We start from the raw sequence: 18,536 nt of genomic DNA, 5'->3' as shown, positions 1-18,536 counted from the left end.
AAACAAAAATCTACCTCTGACATCTCTCCTAAACTTTCTTCCACTCACCTTAAACGTATGTCCTCTGGTATTGACCATTGCCGCCCTGGGGAAAAGGTGCTGGCTGCCCACTCTATGCCCCTCATAATCTTATACACCTATCCTGTTGTCTCTCATCCTGCATCGCTCCAAAGAGAAAAGCCCCAGCTGGCTCAACCTTTCCTCATAAATCATGTTCTATAATCCAGGCAGCATCCTGGTAAATCTCCTCTGCACCCTCTCTAAAGCTTCTACATCCTTCCTATAATGAGTTGACCAGAACTGAACACAATACTCCAAGTGCAGTATGGTAGCATAGCCGTTAGTGCGATGCTATTACAGCACCAGCGATCGGGGTTCGATTCCCGTCACTGTCTGTAAGGAGTTTATACGTTCTCCCGTATCTGTGTGGGTTTCCTCTGGGTGTTCCGGTTTCCTCCCACATTCTAAAAGACGTAGGGGTAGGTCAATTTAGGTTTAAAATGGGCAGTGCGGACTCATTGGGCCGGAAGGGCCTGTTACCATGCTGTAAGTAGAATTTTTTTAAAAATTTGTTAAAAAGTGTGGTCTGACCAGAGTTCTATAGAGCTGCAACGTTACCTCGTGGCTCTTGAACTCAATACCCCAACAAATGAAGGCCAGCACACCATACACCTTCTTAACAACCCTATCAACTTACACGGCAACTTTGAGGGATTGATGGACTTGGACCCCAAGATCCCTCTGTTCCTGCACACTACTCAGAATCCTGCCATTAACCTTGTATTCTACCTTTATGTTTGTTCTTCCAAAGTGTATCACTTCACACTTCTGGATTGAACTCCATCTGCCACTTCTCCGCCCAACTCCGCATCCTGTTTATATCCTGTTGTAACCTATGACAAATTTCTACACTATCCACAACACCTCCAACCTTTGTGTCTTCTGCAAACTTACTAACCCATCCCTCCACTTCCTCATCCCAAGTCATTTATAAAAATCACAAAGAGCAGGGGTTCCAGAACAGATTCCTACGGAACATCACTGGTCACCGACCTCCAGGCAGAATACTCTCCATCCACTATCACCCTCTGCCTTCTGTGGGCAAGCCAATTCCGAATCCACACAACCAAGTTTCCATGGATCCCATGCCTCATGACTTTCTGGATGACCCCACAATGGGGAACCTTGTCAAACACTTTACTAAAGTCAATGTACACCACATCCATCGCTCTACCTTTATCTATTTGATTTGTCACCTCCTCAAAAAAACTCAATTAGGCTCGTGAGGCACGACCTGTCGCTCATAAAGCCATGCTGACTATTCCCAATAAGACTATGCTTCTCCAAATGCTCATAAATCCTGTCCATAAGAATCCTCTCCAATAGCTTGCCCACCACTGACATAAGACTCTCTGGTCTATAATTCCCAGAATTATCCCTATTACTTTTCTTGAACAAGGGAAAAACAGTTGCCATCCTCCAATCCTCTGGTACCACTCCTGTGGCCAGGGAGGATGCAAATATCATCATCAACACCCCAGCAATCTCTTCCCTCGCCTCCCATAATAACCTGGGGTATATCCCATCAGGTCCTGGGGATTTATCTATCCTAATGTTTTTCAGTAGCTCCGACACTGCCTCTTTCTTAACCTCAACGTGCTCCAACACATTAGCCTGTTCTACGCTGACCTCACATTCACCAAAGTCCCTCTCCCTGGTGAACACTGAAGCAAAGTATTCATTCAGGACCTCCCCTACCTCCTCCACCTCCAGGCATATGTTTCCCCCTTTATCCCTGAGCGGTCCTACCCTCACTCTAGTCATCCTCCTGTTCCTCACGTACATGTAGAACGCCTTGGGGTTTTCCTTAGTTCTACTTACCAAGGCCTTCTCATGTCCCCTTCTAGTTCTCCTAAGTCCCTTCTTAAGATCCTTCCTGGCTATCTTATAATTCTCAAGCGTCCTGCCCGATTTTTGCTTCCTAAAGTATGCTTCCTTCTTCCTCTTGACTAAATATTCCACCTCTCTCATCAATCATGGTTCCTTCACCCTACCATCCTTTCCCTGCCTCACTGGGACAAACCTATCCAGAACCCCATGCAAGTGTTCCCTGAACAGCCTCCACATTTTTTCTGTGCATTTCCCTGAGAACATCTGTTCCCAATTTATGCTCCCAAATCCTGCCTAATACTGTTGTAATTAGCAGCCCCCCCCCAACTCCCCAATTTAAAACTTTTCCATATCATCTGCTCCTATCCCTGTCCATAGCTATGCAAAAAGTCAGGGAATTGTGGTCACTATCCCCGAAATGCTCACCCACTGACAGGTCTGTCACCTGACCAGGTTTATTGCCTAGTACTAGATCCAGTATGGTCTCTCCTCTAGCCAGCCTGTCCACAGACTGTGTCAGGAATCCTTCCTGGACACACCTGACAAATTCTGCCCCATGTAAACCTTTTGCACTAAAGAGGTGCCAATCAATATTAGGGAAGTTGAAGTCTCCCATGACAGCAACCCTGTTATTTTTGCACCTTTCCAAAATCTGCCTATGTGTCTGTTCTTCTGCATCCTAGTGGCTATTGGGGGGGGTCTGTAGAATACTCCCAATAGAGTGATTCCTCCTTTCCTGTTTCTGATTTCCACCCATACTGACTCAGTGGATGATCCCTCCAGGACGTCCTCCCTTTCTACAGCTGTGACACTGTCACTGATCAGCAATGCCACTCCCCCACCTCTTTTACCTCCTACCCTATCCCTTTTGAAACATCTAAACCCCGGAACCTCAAGCAGCCACTCCTGCCCTTGCAACAGCCAAGTCTCTGTAATGGCCACAACATCGTAGTTCCATGTACTGATCCGTGCTCTGAGTTCATCACCCGTATCCTTAACACTTCTCGCATTGTAGTATTATTCTGCATTCTGTTTTTGTTTTCCCTTGTACTACCTCAATGCACTGATTTGATGGAATGATTTGTATGGATGGAATGCAAAGATTTTCACTGTACCTCGGTACATGAGACAATAAAAAACCAATTTTACCAATTACATTTTACCAATTTTAAATGTAAATAACAAGAAAAGACAAATTTGTCGCTGTGCCCCTGGTCACTCCTATCCATGTGTCTTGGGGAAATATCAAGATAGTTTCTGTTCGTATTGCGGCTTGGTATCTTATTTTACCTCTTAATAATCTGCTTTTTTTAATGTACCTTTTCCCCTTTTTTATTACTGTTAAATAACAATAAAAAAGCACTTTTTATTATTTTCCCATATGGACCAGCACACAGATGCAATCGCAAAGAAGGTGTGCCAGTGCCTCTACTTTCTTAGGAGGTTTGGCTTGTCACCGAACACTCCAAAAAACTTCTACAGATGTGCTATTGAAAGTATCCTGACTGGTTGCATCACGGCCTGGTACGGTAATTCCAACACAAGAGGCTGCAGAGAGCAGTGGACACAGCCCGGTCCATCATGGGCACAGCCCTCCCCACCACTGACAGCATCTACAGGAGGCGCTGCCTCAAGAAGGCGGCATCTATCATCAACACCTCTGCCGTCCGGGTCATGCTCTCTTCTCGCTGCTACTGTTGGGCAGAAGGTACAGAAACCTGAAGTCACACACCACCAGTTTCAGGAACAGTTACTTTCCTACAGTCATCAGGGCTAGATACAAAAGCTTGAAAACACTCACCACCGGGCTCAAGGACAGCTTCTGTCCTGCTGTTGTAACACTGTTGAACAGACCTCTTGTATGATAAAGATGAACTCTTGATCTCTCAATGTACCTCATCATAGCCCTTGCACGTTATTGTCTGCCTGCACTGCACTTTCTCTGTAACTGAAACACTATATTCTGCATTCTGTTGTTTTCCCTTGTACTACCTCAATGCACTGATGTTTTGAAATGATCTGAATAGATGGCACGCAAAACAAAGCTTTTCACTTTATCTTAGTACATGTGACAATAATAAACCAATTCCATTTCCAGTTCTTGAACTGACCTGTACAACCCAAACCCTACCTCAGCAATGGAACCCTACAGACCACCTCTTGCTCTACCATGGACTTATCTTTGATTGTGTGTTTTTCTTTTGCACTAATGTCTTGTTTTGCATGGTCTTTCTTTCTTCACTGGTATAACTATGTATAATTTATATTCTGTGTGTTGTCTGTACCTACGTGCCTGTGATGCTGCTGCAAGCACGTTTTTCACTGTACCTGTACCTCACCGCACTTGTGCACATGACAATAAAACTCGATTTGATTTGAATTTATCCAACCCAATGCTGTCCAGTTTTAGCCGGCACACCAAGTACATTCCACATCTGCATTCCAGCAGACGGGAATGGCCAGAATCCAGGCTGCTCATTTGCATTTAACAGGAAAAGTTTACCCCCCAGTTATTCCAATCGATTTCCAAAAATGCCAGTTTGAGTATAAATTAATCACCAGTTTCCCAAAATACCAATTTCTCTCTGGAATGTGGGAATTTCATATCTGGAATAGAGACACTCCCATTTCTAACACCTTAACCCCAATTCCACATGGAATCTCTCTCACTCTCTCACTCTCTCACTCTCTCACTCTCTCTCTTCCCCAACCCCCCCCTCCACCCACACCCACACCCCCCCCATATCAATTCCAAAGGAAAGAAATACAAGAACACAAATGTAAAAACACATGTAAGATAGAACTAAAATCCATCCTTGTTTCATTATTTTCTTCCAGGAGCTTTGCAAATAACTGGAAAGCTTAGAACAAGCAGTTTCTACAGTGAAAAACTTTAACATATGTTCTAAAGAATAGAAGAAAGTAAAAGATGGATGGGTGGGGCCCCCACACTCTCGCTCTCTCTCTCTCGCTCGCTTTCTCTCTCTCGCTCGCTCAGGTAAACTCAGAAATTGCCACACCTCATGCCACATTTCAAAACTCACAGACCATTCACACACTTCAAACAAAATACAAATTTCATTCAAAAATTCAAACAAGGAGTAAAACACAATTACACTCGCCTCAAGGAAATCCTTCAGACCCTTAAGGCTTTAATACAAAAGCATGCTAGAAGACACTGATCATGCAAAGACATACATTTAAACATCCCCACAGCCTCCAAACTCCAGCAGCCTCCAATTCCCATCAGCAGTTAAAAATTGAGGAAGTTGCTCACTCTGATGACTCCTTCCCTCTGGTGCCTCTGACACTTCCGGACTTACTGAGGCCATCCTGAAGGGCTGGGGCGTCCTGGTGGTTGCTGTTGGGATGACCTACATTCCCTAGCGAAGTGACCTGGTTTCCCACATTGGAAGACTTCATCTTTCTCGGGTTCCCCAGGGGCTGATCCTCTTGCCATTGGAGGTGTGTAAGTGGTGGGGAACCTCTGGTTTTACTTACCCCTTCTCTATCCCCCTCCCTTCTTTCTTCTAGACCTGGTCAGAGTTTGAACCTGCTCTAAATGAATCCATCTACTCCGTACTTTTAGTCTTTTCCATCTCCTTCACCTCCCTTTCCCATGATCTAGCCAGCCGTCGGAGTACCCTCGCCTTATCGTGTCTGCCTCCATCTCTCATTCACCTGTCACCGTCTCCCAACTCCAGCCCTGCTCCCCTCCCCTACCTGTCACTACCTGCCTGTCATCTCACACCTCTCCTCAGTCCACCAATCACCTTGGACTCCTTTCTCACCTCTCCCTTTCTCTTTATACTTCCCATCTCATTCTGATTTGTGTCTTCCCAATCCTGGTGAAGGGTCTCGACCCGAAATATCGACAATTCCTTTCCTGCGTGACCCGCTGAGGCCCCAGCCCTCCAGCAGATTGTTTGTTGCTCCAGATTCCAGAATCTGCAGTCTCTTGTGTCTCCTGATTTGTGTCTTCCCAGTCCTGATGAAGGGTCTCGACCCGAAACGTCGACTGTTTATTTCCCCCCATAGATGCTGCCTGACCTGCTGAGTTCCTCCAGCATTCTGTGTGTGTTGCTCCAGATTCCAGTATCTGCAGAATCTCTTGTGTCTCCTGATTTCTTGTGTTCTTGTGTGTGTTTGTCCCATGAGCGCACCTATGCATGGATTTATCTTCTGCTATTAAAAAAAATCTTGCTTCCAGTTTGTATGCAAAACCACCAACCTTAAAAATTCAAAACCTTACATTATAAAATGTAATATAAACTTTAACTGGTGTGTAACGGTCTCTTGTAACTCCATTCCGATGGGAGTCCCACCATTACAGGACAACAATAACTGCAACAATTACTTGTCATTACGTGTGAATGGAACACATTCAACTGTGTGCTGCTGCTCAGTGAAAGCACTTACTGCTGGAGTGAATTTCCTTACAGTAACTGAAATTCCTATGTCCAAAATATGACAATAAAAAATACCCATGAAATAAAATAAAAAGTGCTGGAAATGTTCATCAGGCCAGTAACTACCAACAAGGAAACAGTTTTTAAAATTTCAAAAATAAACTTTATTCATCATAAAATATGTGTACAAAGGGAATAAACAGCGCAAAACTCTTTACATTCTTAATGTCATTTGGTCAATACATTAGGTTGTGTTGACACATTTTGTTGTAACATGGCATGGTTAGCACTCATGTGGCCCTCCGGGGTGATACACCTCTCCGTTGTGTGAGGGGCTTCCCCACCCTACTCAGCCCCCCATGTCCTGTCGCGGGAGGGGCCCAGACTGTGGTCCCTCCCCCAGAGCCTTTGCTTCAATGCGTCTCTCAGCACGGACGCCTGCAGCCCGGATTGTGGCAGTCGGCAGCATTCCCTGACAGACATCTCACTGTGCTGGGAGACCAACAAGTTTTGGGTGGATGACTGTTCATCAGCTATGGGGAAAATTAGAGGTAAGCCATGTTTTAAGTTGCAGAGCAAGGTTGGTGGAGTGGGGGGGGGGGTGGGGGGGGATATGGGGGGGGTGGAGGGGGAGGAGCCAGAGAGAATGAAATGGGGGGAGGGTGTCTGTGATAGGGAGCAGATCAGGATTCTCAGAGCAACACAGTGATGGTGTCAGCTGAGGGAAGGTAAATAAATAAATTGGTAAATTGGTTTATTATTGTCACCTGCACCAAGGTACAGAGATAAACTTGTCTTGCAGACCGATCGTACAGGTCAATTCATCACATCAGTACATCAAGGTAGTACAAGGGAAAACAATAACAGAATACAGAATAAAGTGTTGCAGTTACAGAGAAAGTGCAGTGCAGGCAGACAATAAGGTGCAAGGTATAATGAGGTCGATTGTGAGGTCAAGAGTCCATCTTATCGTACAAGGGGACCGTTCAGTAGTCTTATGACAGCGGGATAGAAGTGTGAAGGCCAATTCCATATCAGTTGGTGAACAACACCAGGTGGGCTTAGTGGGAGTGGGAGGAGATGGATGGAATCTGATACATCAGAAGGAGGTACAACAGATGAGCGATTGGCCTTCACACTAACTGTGTAAGTGAATGCTTAAAAACCTTTACCATTTCTTCTCATCACATCTCACTGACACTTCTTTTTCCTTTCGGATCTCCCTTTCTCCCTCACTTTCTAGTCTTGTGACTCTCTGTAGTAATGTTAGCCCTGTGCTGACCTGATGCCTCCTTTTAACTATGCTCTGGACTGACGGAACCTGCGGAGAGCGGTAAACATGGCCCAGTCCGTCACAGGCCCGTCACCTCCTTCCATCCAGTCCGTCTTCACCGCCCGTTGCGTCAGGAAGGCTGACAGTATTGTCAGGGACACCTGTCACCCTGGCCGTTCCTTCTCTCTCTTCTACCTTCTGGGAGAAGACACAGGTGCTTGAAAGCCCGGACACCCAGACTCAAGGAACAGCTTCTTCCCCACTGCTGTCAGACTCCTGAACCAGTCCCCTCTCTCACACCCCCTTCCCGGTGGGGCTGCCATGTTCTCGGACCCTTCATTCCACCCCTTCTGTTATTGTCACTTTAGCATTTCTTTTTGCGCTGCCTCAGACTGCACTACTGTACTCTGCACCATTCTGCTGTTTCACCCTGTCGCTGTATTTATTATCACCACGTACACTGTGAACTTCACGTGAGTAAGGAATTTCATTGTATGCGACAGCAAACTAATCTGGAAGGGTATTCACATCACAGCCTGTCAGATTGTTAATCCACCTTGCTCTCCATGGGAAGGGCACAACGGTATGACAACAATGACTCTGCCACCCTGCCACACCCCGTCACACTGTCCTTTGAGGGAAGAACACAAGAGTAAGGGAACAGGAAGAATTTTTTTGCAACGCGCTGCTACTCTCTCCCGTAAAGGATGACCAACTGCGGAAGATATCAATGCATTTTATAGCCCGACACAAGTGTCCTCGAAGACGATTTATTTTGATTGAAATTAATTAGTAGTGAATCTAATTAAATTATTTGGGATTATCACTGTGGATCAATTTATTTAATATTGGCAAATGCCGGTGGCTAACAATTTCTCTTTTTTACCAGAGCTTTTTGCTATAAATCACGTTATATAATGCATATTTTGTGGAAAACTTAATTAGAGTTGCAAGTAAAACAAATTAGATTGGATTATTACTCTTAGATCAATTTGTTTTAATACTAGTCAACAGCCATAGCTTGGCAGCATTCCTATGCATTAAGTTAGAAAGTAATTAACTCTAGTAAAGCTTGAAGCTGATGCATATTATTGTAAATGTTGATTACACACTGATCACCACGCCAAATTTCTGTTCCTACAGCTAGCCCTTCATCTGTTACGGGCACAATGTTAGGTGTCCAGAGCAGCAGATGACACACCAATACTGTCAACTTCGATGCTGACATGACCAGAGTAGAATTCTCTTTGTGTGGTTAACCTCACGTTCCTCACCTCCTTCTTCCCCGTTCTGTGTAGGAGGTGGATTTGCGATTGTTAGGACCCATTTCACATTAATCAACAATCTCCCTGAGTGCCTTGTATATAATTTATTACTTGGTGGTTGTTACGTAGGTTGGCATTATAATCATCATGTGTACAGCAAGATCAAACAGGCTGGAACAGGGACTTAAGCGAGGCTTTCTGAAGGGTGTGGATAGGGAAGGGTTCCTTTCATCGGGTAGGGAGGGGAGAAGTGAGGAGGGTGTTAGAGTGGTTGGCATGGAAACCCTTGCACCTTTTGTACAGTTGGCACACAGCTGATACCTCTGGAGAGAGGACAAGACAGTGGGATATGTTCTTGGGTTAAGTGAGGTTCAGGCACCATGGATTGCACCCCAGGAGTGCCCAGGGCAGAGACTGTGGGTTTGAGTCCCTTTCTCGTACACTCACCCCAGAGCCAGATAGTCCTGGTGTCACACTTCCTACAGAGGGTGAGGGGAGGGGAAGGAGCAAAAAGGTGGGGAAATGGGATGGTGTGGAGGGTGAAGGAGGGAGGACCAGCAACAAGGGCAAAAGGTCCAAACGGTCTATGATGGTGAATCCCATTCAAAAACTTTCAAGTGTGACGCTGTGTTACTGTGTTGACACTGCACCTGCCATAACTGAAGGAGTTACCAACATTCTTCACTGATTTGTAAAAGGCTGGTGTACAGCTGCAGCATGTTATTGGAAAGTTAACAATGAAGACAAAAGTAGAGTGGGTATGCTTCACATCTGGACAACTGTATATGGTATTTGAAGGGTGTGAATGCATCGGGAACAGCCCGGGGTTTACTGGTTTGATTATTGGGAGGGGGCTGATGTCTGAAGAGAGGTGGGAGGAGGTTGGGTCATAACTCGTTGGAGTTTAGAAGAATGAGATGTGATCTTATTGAAACGGGGAAGATTCTGAGGGGTATTGACAGGGTGGATGTTCCCCCTCATGGGGGAATCGAGAAGTGGGCCATGGTCTCAGAATTAGCGGGCTGCCGTTTCAGATGGTGGTGAGGAGGAGCTTCCTCTTTCAGAGAGCTGTGGGCGCAGAACCACTGGATATATCCAAACCCACGGCAGACACTTCATTTGTAAGGGAGTCAAGAGTTCTGGGAGAGAGGCAGGAGAGTGGAGCTGAGACCAAAGTTGGATCCTATTGTACGGAGGGATAGACTGAAGGAGGAGTGTAAGCCTCTGTCCTGCAACGTGTCTTCACCAGAGTCTGGCGTCTGATGCAGAGGCTGGGCTGCCAGCCAGTCTGGGATCTTCCTACTTTCCATTTCGGGTTGTGTGGAGAGGTGAGTGCCGTGCTTGGACAAGTGATCAATGCGCCCACTCTCATTTGGAGTTTGAGAATCACTTGATTATTTTCTGTTGGCAGAAAGACATCCTAATGTTGGAATATATTGTCCAGGAAGTGGAGACCATCCAAGAGGGGGGGGGTCCGGCTGTTTCTCCTCTCCTGGGATGTTTGATCTTGTCTCTGTAATCTAAATTGGTAAATTGGTTTATTATTGTCACTTGTACCAAGGTACAGTGAAAAACTTGTCCTGCATACCGATCATACAGGTCAATTCGTTACAACAGTGCATTGAGGTAGTACAAGGTAAAACAATAACAGAATGCAGAATATAGTGTTCCAGTTACAGAGAAAGTGCAGTGCAGGCAGACAATAAGGTGCAAGGACATAACGAGGTAGATTGTGAGGTCAAGAGTCCATCTTATTGTACTAGGGGACTGTTCCATATTCTTATAACAGCGGGATAGAGGCTGTCCTTGAGCCTGGTTGTACGTGCTTTCAGGCTTTTGTATGTTCTGCCTGATGGGAGGGGGAGAAGAGAGAATGTCCGGGGTGGGTGAGATCTTTGATTATGCTGACTGCTTTCCTGAGGCAGCGAGAGGTGTGGATGGAATCTATGGAGAGGAGGCTGGTTTCCAGGATGTGCTGAGCTGTATGTGGTAAAACGATATATACAATTACAAAACAGTGCGAGCCTTTATTCATTAGTGTTACCTTTTTATATAAAAAACACAGCACCGATGCCACTCGTGTAGCTCCCTGGGGGCTACCCAGTCCCATATTTACAATATTTAAGGGGCTTCCTCGCCTGACCCCGCCCCTCCCTCTCCTGTGGCAGAAGAACCCTAAACTGTCGTCCTTCCCCACCGAGCTCTTGCGTTGGCTGCACCCAGCTTCAGCGCCTGGAATGTGCCAGTCGGTAGCATTCCCCTAAGGACATCTCGCAGTGCTGGGAGACCAACAAGTTCCGGGCAGACCAAATTAAATCCCTTCACCCTGTGAGAGAGGCCTGGCAGATGCACAGGGCATGCATGGTGTCGCTCCGGTGTGCTCACACAGACACACAAGCTGCTGGTGGTGGGTGGGGTTCACAGGATGAGTCCTGTGCACGAGCTGCTTGCCTCTGCTCAGTGCTGTGGAGAATTAAGACGGTTGCAAGCTGCGATTACCACGGACCAGTGCAGGATCTGTTAATGATGACATAATCAGTGACCTCCCGTTGTTAGACTAATCAGGTCTCTGAATTGGGCAATGGTTGTTACCTCTGTGATGCACAGCGTTCTCTGCTAATGCCACAGGAAGGCCTGGACTGATGTGAGGCTCCCAGTGAGGGGCCAACAGTCCCATTTGGCCAGCTGTGCCTGTGCCAGCCTATATCTCTGCTCTTTCCCCACATCCCGGTAAATTGGGAGAGGGCTGGATCAGCTTTTCCTACTGATTCCTGCACCTCGGGGCACCTGTGTGGTGTGTTGTGTACAGATCAGTTAAACTTGAGCTCCTCAGTTACAGAGCTCTCTTTGAAGGAAATGAACCCATTTACAGTCTCAGCTTCTCATCATAGAACATGGAACATAGAACATAGAACATAAAATGTAGAACATAGAACATACAACATAGAACAGTACAGTACAGGAACAGGCCCTTCGGCCCACAGTGTCTGCGCCAAACATGATGCTAAATTAATCTAAGTCCCTTCTGCCTGCACATAATCTATATCCCTCCATTCCCTGTATATTTTTGTGTCTGTCTAAAAGCTTCTTAAATACCACTATCATATCTGCCTCCACCCCCAACCCTGGCAGCCCGTTCCAGGCACCCACCACTTTCTGCGTAAAATACTTGCCCCACACATCTCCCCTACACTTTCCCCCTCTCACCTTGAATGCATGCCCTCTGGTATTTGTCATTCCCATCCTGGGAAGAGACTCTGTCCTTTCTACGCTTCTGGTACTTTTATAAACTTCTACGTCTCCGCTCAGCCTCTGACGAAACAGAGAAAACAACCCAAGTTTTTTGTCCAACTTTATAGCACATGCTCTCTAACCCAGACACCATCCTGGTAAACCTCTTCTGCACCCTCTCCATTCCACCGGATCAAGCAGGTGTGATCTGCATCTCACCCTTCCCTGCTTCTACAGTCCATTGATCCAACTCCTGCCGATCTCCAGAAACCCAAAGAGACTAAAGCATTTTCAGAGGCCTTCTTGACATCCCAGTCCCTCTGCAGCCACTGCACATCATGTAACCGTAACCACAGAGATGTTGCACAGCAAACTCCCACAGACTGCAGTGACCAACTAATCTGCTTCATTGACATTGCTGAATATTGAACCCAAAGGGAGCAGCCTTTCATCGTGATGTTCATCCACCTGAACAGGCAGTGTGGGGCGTGAGTTTATTGTTTCACCTGAACCACAGCCCCATGACAGTGCAGCACACCCTCAGTGGTACACTGAGGGAGCCCTCATTGTATCCACTCTGAACCCACAACCCAGAGATGATTGCGGTGCTCACTGAGTCTAAGGGAGGGGTTTGGGAAGGTCACCGGACTGAGTCACAGGCTCATTGAAAAATGCAGCAACAGACCCCCAAGAGTCAGTTGTTTGCTGAAATCTAATTGAGGGGTTTGAGAGAGGGGAGATTTCTATGTAAAATGCCAATTACCTGGGAGTGGGCTATAGGCTGGAATCTAATCTCCTCGGCTCTAATCAGACTCTTGAACGGACCTCTTGTACGATAAAGATGAACTCTCGATCTCGCAATCTACCTCGCTGTGGCCCTTGCAGTTTACTTGACTGCCTACACTGAACTTTCTCTGTAACTGTAATACTGTATTCTTGGTATTGGTATTGGAATTGGTTTATTATTGTCACGTACCGAGGTACAGTGAAAAACTTGTCTTGCATACCAACCGTACAGGTCAATTCATTACACAGTGCAGTTACATTGAGTTAGTACAGAGTTCATTGATGTACTACAGGTAAAAAACAATAACAGTACAGAGTAAAGTGTCACAGCTACAGACAAAGTGCAGTGCAATAAGGTGCAATATCATAAAGTAGATCGTGAGATCAAGAGTCCATCTCATCATACAAGGGAACCTTTCAATAGTCTTATCACCGTGGGATAGAAGCTGTCCTCAGGCTCCTGTATCTTCTGCCTGATGGGAGAGGGGAGAAGAGAGAATAACCCGTGTGTGTGGGTCTTTCATTATGTTGGCTGCTTCACCAAGGCAGTGAGAAGTGTAGACAAAGTCCATGGAGGGGAGGCTGGTTTCCGTGTTGTGTTGGGCTGTGTCCACAACTCTCTGCAGTTTCCTGCGGTCCTGGGCACAGCAGTTGCCATACCAAGCCGTGATGCATCCGGATAGGATGCCTTCTATAGTGCATTGATAAAAGTTGGGGAGTGTCAAAGGGGACATGCCAAATTTCTTTCACCTCATGAGGATGCAGGGGCGCCAGTGAGCTTTCTTGGTTGTGGCGTCTATGTGGTTGGATCAGGACAGGCTATTGGTGATGTTCACTCCTAGGAACTTGAAGCTCTTAACCCTCTTGACCTCAGCACCGTTGATGTAGACAGGTGCATGTATACTGCACCCTTCCTGAAGTCAATGACCAGCTCTTTTGTTTTACTGACATTGGGGGAAAGGTTGTTGTCATGTCACCATGTCACTGAGCTCTTTGGAGAGAAGGAGGATGAGAGGTGATTTGATAGAGGTGTACAGGATGGTAAGAGACATAGATCGAGTGGACAGTCAGAGACTTTTTCCCAGGCCAGAAATGGCTAACATGAGGGGACATAATTTTGAGGTGATTGGAGGAAGATATAAGGGGGATGTCAAAGGTAAGTTTTTTACACACAGGGTAGTGGGTGTGTGGAACGCACTGCTGGTAGAGGTGGTAGAGGCAGATACATTAGGGACATTTAGGAGAGTCTTAGGCTCATGAATGATAGAGAAATGAGGGGCTATGTGGAGGGAAGGGTTAGATAGATCTTAGAGCAGGGTAAAATGTCGGCACAATATTGTGGGCCGAAGGGCCTGTACTGTGCTGTAGTGTTCTATGTTCTCTCTACCTCCTTTCTGTACTCTGACATTATTAGAGATATGGCCCACTACGGTGGTATCATCTGCAAACTTGTAGATGGAGTCTGCATTCTGTTGTCTTTTCTTTTGCACTACCTCACTGTACTTATGTACGGAATGATCTGTCTGGATGGCACCCAAACAAAAGCTTTTCACTGTGTCAATAATAGACCAATTAACAATTGCCATTATATTTAAAATGACAAATACAGGGGAGTGAGTTACAGGTTGGAATCTAATCAAGGCATTTGGGGGTTTCTATATAGAGTATTAGATACCTGGGAGAGGTTTACAGGCTGGGATCTAATCCAAGGGTTCATGGTTTATACACAGGTATGCAGGAGTTAGTTACAGGCTAAAATGTGCAGAAATGTCTTTTCTGAGAGTGGGGTGAATCTCTGGAACTCTCTGCCCCCTGAGGATGGCAGAGTTCAGATCACTGGAGATATTCAGGGTGGAGATAATTGGGGAACTGGCACAGAAGAGGATTTGAAGCCAGCATAGATCAGCCATGATCGTCTTGAATGGTGGGGCAGAAAGGAGGGGCCGAGTGGCCTACTCCTGCTCCTATTGTCTTGTGTTCATGAAACCTAATGAAGCGGTTTGAGGGTTTTACACACATTAACAGATATCCCAGTATCTTTGCAGGCTGGATTCTAATCGAGGAGATCAGGGTTATATATAGAATAACAACTCCCTGGGAGTGAGTTACTGGCAGGAATCTAATCGAGGGGTTCAGGGGGATTATATCAAGAATAACAGATAAGTGGGGTTTGTCTACAGACTAGAATGTAATCAAGGGTTCAGGGTTTTATGGGCCCCTGTCAGTTGCCAACAAAACAGGTACCTGGAGTGAGATACAAGCTGGAATCTAACCGAGGTGTTTGGAGGTTTACATACAGAATAACGAATAATCAAGAGCCAACAAACACAGCATCTGTGGAGAGTGAAGCAGAGATAACGGTTTAAGGTAAAGATCCTTCGTCAGACTTGTAAAAAAGAAAAACAAACAAGTTAGTTTGAAATTGTGGAGAGAGTGGGAGATGGATATCTGTGATCAGGTGAGGCCAGGGTTGCCATGGGGATAAGTTGTGCAGCTCATCCAATTGATAGGTTAATGGGGGAGTTGGTGAGTGAGAACACGAGGGAATGTAAAACATTGTGAAATGTGGGGCTGTGGGACATGCCCAGCAGGTCAGGCTGTGGTAACAGAGAGAGAAAAACTGAATGTATAACAGATGGACTTAGAGCAGAACTGGCTCCTTCTGACCCAGGAAGTGAGTTACCTGGAGTCGGAGGATTTGATATTTGAGTCTGGAAGGCTGTATCGTGTCCAGATGGAAGATGAGGTTCTGTTCTCCAGTTTACATTGGGTCCCATGGTAACGGTAGAGGAGGTCCCAGACAGAGGTCAGATAGGTTTAGATATGATAAGATCTCTTTATTAGTCACATGTACATTGAAACACACAGTGAAATGCACCTTTTGTGTAGAGTGTTCTGGGGGCAGCCCGCAAGTGTCGCCACGCTTCTGGTGCCAACATAGCACGGCCACAACTTCCTAACCCGTACGTCTTTGGAATGTGGGAGGAAACCAGAGCACCCGGAGGAAACCCATGCAGACACGGGGAGAACGTACAAACTCCTTACAGAGTGCAGCCGGAATTGAACCCAGGTCACTGGTGCTGTAAAGCGTTACATTCACCGCTACACCACCGTGTAATGGGATGGGGAATGAAAGTGATAGGAATAGGGAACTCTGAGATATCCCTGCAGACTGAGCTCAGGTGCCCGGTAAGCAATCACCCAATCTATGTTGGGATTCTCCAGTGTAGAGGGGACCACACTGTGAACACCGGATTGGATGAAGTGCAAGTGAATCGTTGCTTCACCTGGTGAGTGTTTGGGTCCGTGGGTGATGGGAAGGGGAGAGGTGAGAACCCCAGAGCTACATCTCCTGCGGATGTGTGGGAAAGTGCCATGAGATGGGAACGGTTCTCATGTTGACAAAGTTCTTGTTCATTGTCAGTCTCTTTCTCCAGATCCATCAGCACTCACACGGATGCAAGAACGCCTGCCTCTTTGTGGCACACATGAATCAGTCCTTGTCTCCGTCCTAAACAAACGCACTCCCCCAACTCTTTCTCTGCTACATCGATGACCATGTCAGTGCTATTTCTATTTCAGAGGCCTTTGACAGTGGGTTCTGGGGGGTGGAACTGATACCTGAGGTCTAGTCACCTGTGGCTACGCCTCATGGGACGTCCCCCGGGCTACAGGGTGTTGCTGCCTGCTCCTCCGTACCCACAACAGGGTGGGGGAAGTGTATCTGTCACAGGTGAATGCGGGTTGGCTGCAGACACAGCAGAGTCACTGTGTGTGTGAGCAGCCAATGACGGGGAGATGCTGGATGAGCCACCTGGGAGGGGATGTAAAGAGTGGGGCCTCATTAGAGCAGAGAGCAGAGAAATCCTCTGCTGGGTAATGAGACTAATAAAGTCCATTCGCCAAGCTCACCCTGCGGAATTCACCCGCAGAGTGCTAACCATTAACCCAATCAAACCACGCAGACAGCCGGCAGGGAGTGAGCGACACCTCTGTGTGGGTGTGTGTGATTGTGTGTGTGTGTGATTGTGATTGTGCGTGTGTGTGAGTGTGTGCGTGTGTGTGTGAGTGTGTGTGTGAGTGTCTGTGTGTGTGTGGGAGGGCGGTACTGAGGAAGGGTCACACTGTGGGAGGGGCAGTACTGATCTGCACTTACGTGCGCACGCGGGTGTGTTTAGAGAGAGAGCACGCAGTTTCCGCAGGCACCCTAGCTGAGTTCCGCGCTCGGTGGGCCCCTCAGTGGATCGGGTGTGCCGTGGATGGTACGAACGCGATTCTTATTTGAAGTGTCGCGTGTCGCGTTAACGGGTGTAGCGTGTGTGTGTTTTTTTAGTTTTTAGTTTGCATTCTTTACCGTAGTATGTCGTTTGCGTAGTTTCTTCTTTTCTGCATTAGATGTGGTGTATTGACACTGGTTGTCTTTTGTAGTGTTTTTAGTGAATAAACGTTTATTATTTTAAAAAAAAGGGGCAGGACTGAGGGAGGGTCACACTGTGGGAAGGGTAACCCATTCTCCCAACCACCCATCCTTCATACCCTAACTCCCCAAACCCAAGCTCGCCTACATTACCCTGTCCTCTCCTACCCTCCCTGGTGCCCTCTCTTCCCCAGGAAACTGAGGCCAGGTTTAATGTCCCAGTTCTAACCCAGTCCCAGGCCCCCACTCAAACCTCTATCCCTCTGGGCTGGGGCAGATGGCGAGCCACAAATCCTGCTGGAAGTCAGAGGAGCAGCAGAGGCAGCCCGCCTTGGTCGTGGGTGGTAAGGGAGGGAAGGCCAAGTGTCAGGGATCCCATGCATCGACCTGCTGTGATAGGTGAGGTTCTCAATGAGTTGCCCCAGACATTGAGATCATTGGATAATCCTGTTGAATGCAGCATTTTCAGTCGAAATTTGCATTGTAGAGTGCAAGGTGTGAGCTCACACTCAGTGCACTCTCGATACAGGGAGGGTGCTTCTCCTAGCTGGGCTGTCCAAAATCAGGAGGCACAGCCTCAGACCGAGGGTGCACCCATTCAGGACGGAGATCAGATTAAAGTTCTTCTCCCAGAAGGTGGTAGAAGCTTGGAATTCCGTACCCAGGGTGAATCAGTGTGTGCAGTGCAGAGAACGATAGGTGTTCAGATATGAAGGGAATCAAGGGTGTGGGTTAGCACTGGGAAATGGCTCTGAGGTAGAAGATCAGCCATGATCCTGTTGAATGGTGGGGCAGGCACAAGGAGCAAATGGCCTTCCACTTCTGATGTTTTCATGAGCCAAGGGTATTGAGTGTGATGGAATGACAGAAAGAAACAGAGAACTTCATGTCCGATTGGTACCATTCGGATCAGAGCCTTGTTCCCATTCACCCCAGTGAAACCAGTCCAGCTCCAGTGAAGTAACTCAGAGGGTTAAGACCAGAGTCTAGAAATGAACCACAAAACTGCCTGTCAGTGGTCTGATGTGGCTCTGGATGGAGCTTATCTTCAACTATCTGCATCGCAGTGGGGCCTCGGGGAGTTTAAGTGAATAATTGATGCGTCCACAGACCCGTGACTTTTTATAAGTGCATTTGATGCTGATTGTTAAATCGCATTTCATCAACTCAGTGGTGAGAATAAATCGTTAGTCTGTGCACTCCAGGGCTGAGTGAACTCGTCCTGAAAACGTTGAGGGGGGAGGAGGGAACGTGAGGTGTAGGCC

The sequence above is a fragment of the Pristis pectinata genome, chromosome 12 (assembly GCF_009764475.1).
Source record: "Pristis pectinata isolate sPriPec2 chromosome 12, sPriPec2.1.pri, whole genome shotgun sequence".
Classification (NCBI taxonomy): domain Eukaryota; kingdom Metazoa; phylum Chordata; class Chondrichthyes; order Rhinopristiformes; family Pristidae; genus Pristis; species Pristis pectinata.
The sequence above is the reverse complement of the archived record's forward strand: the minus strand, read 5'-3'. Positions refer to the sequence as shown.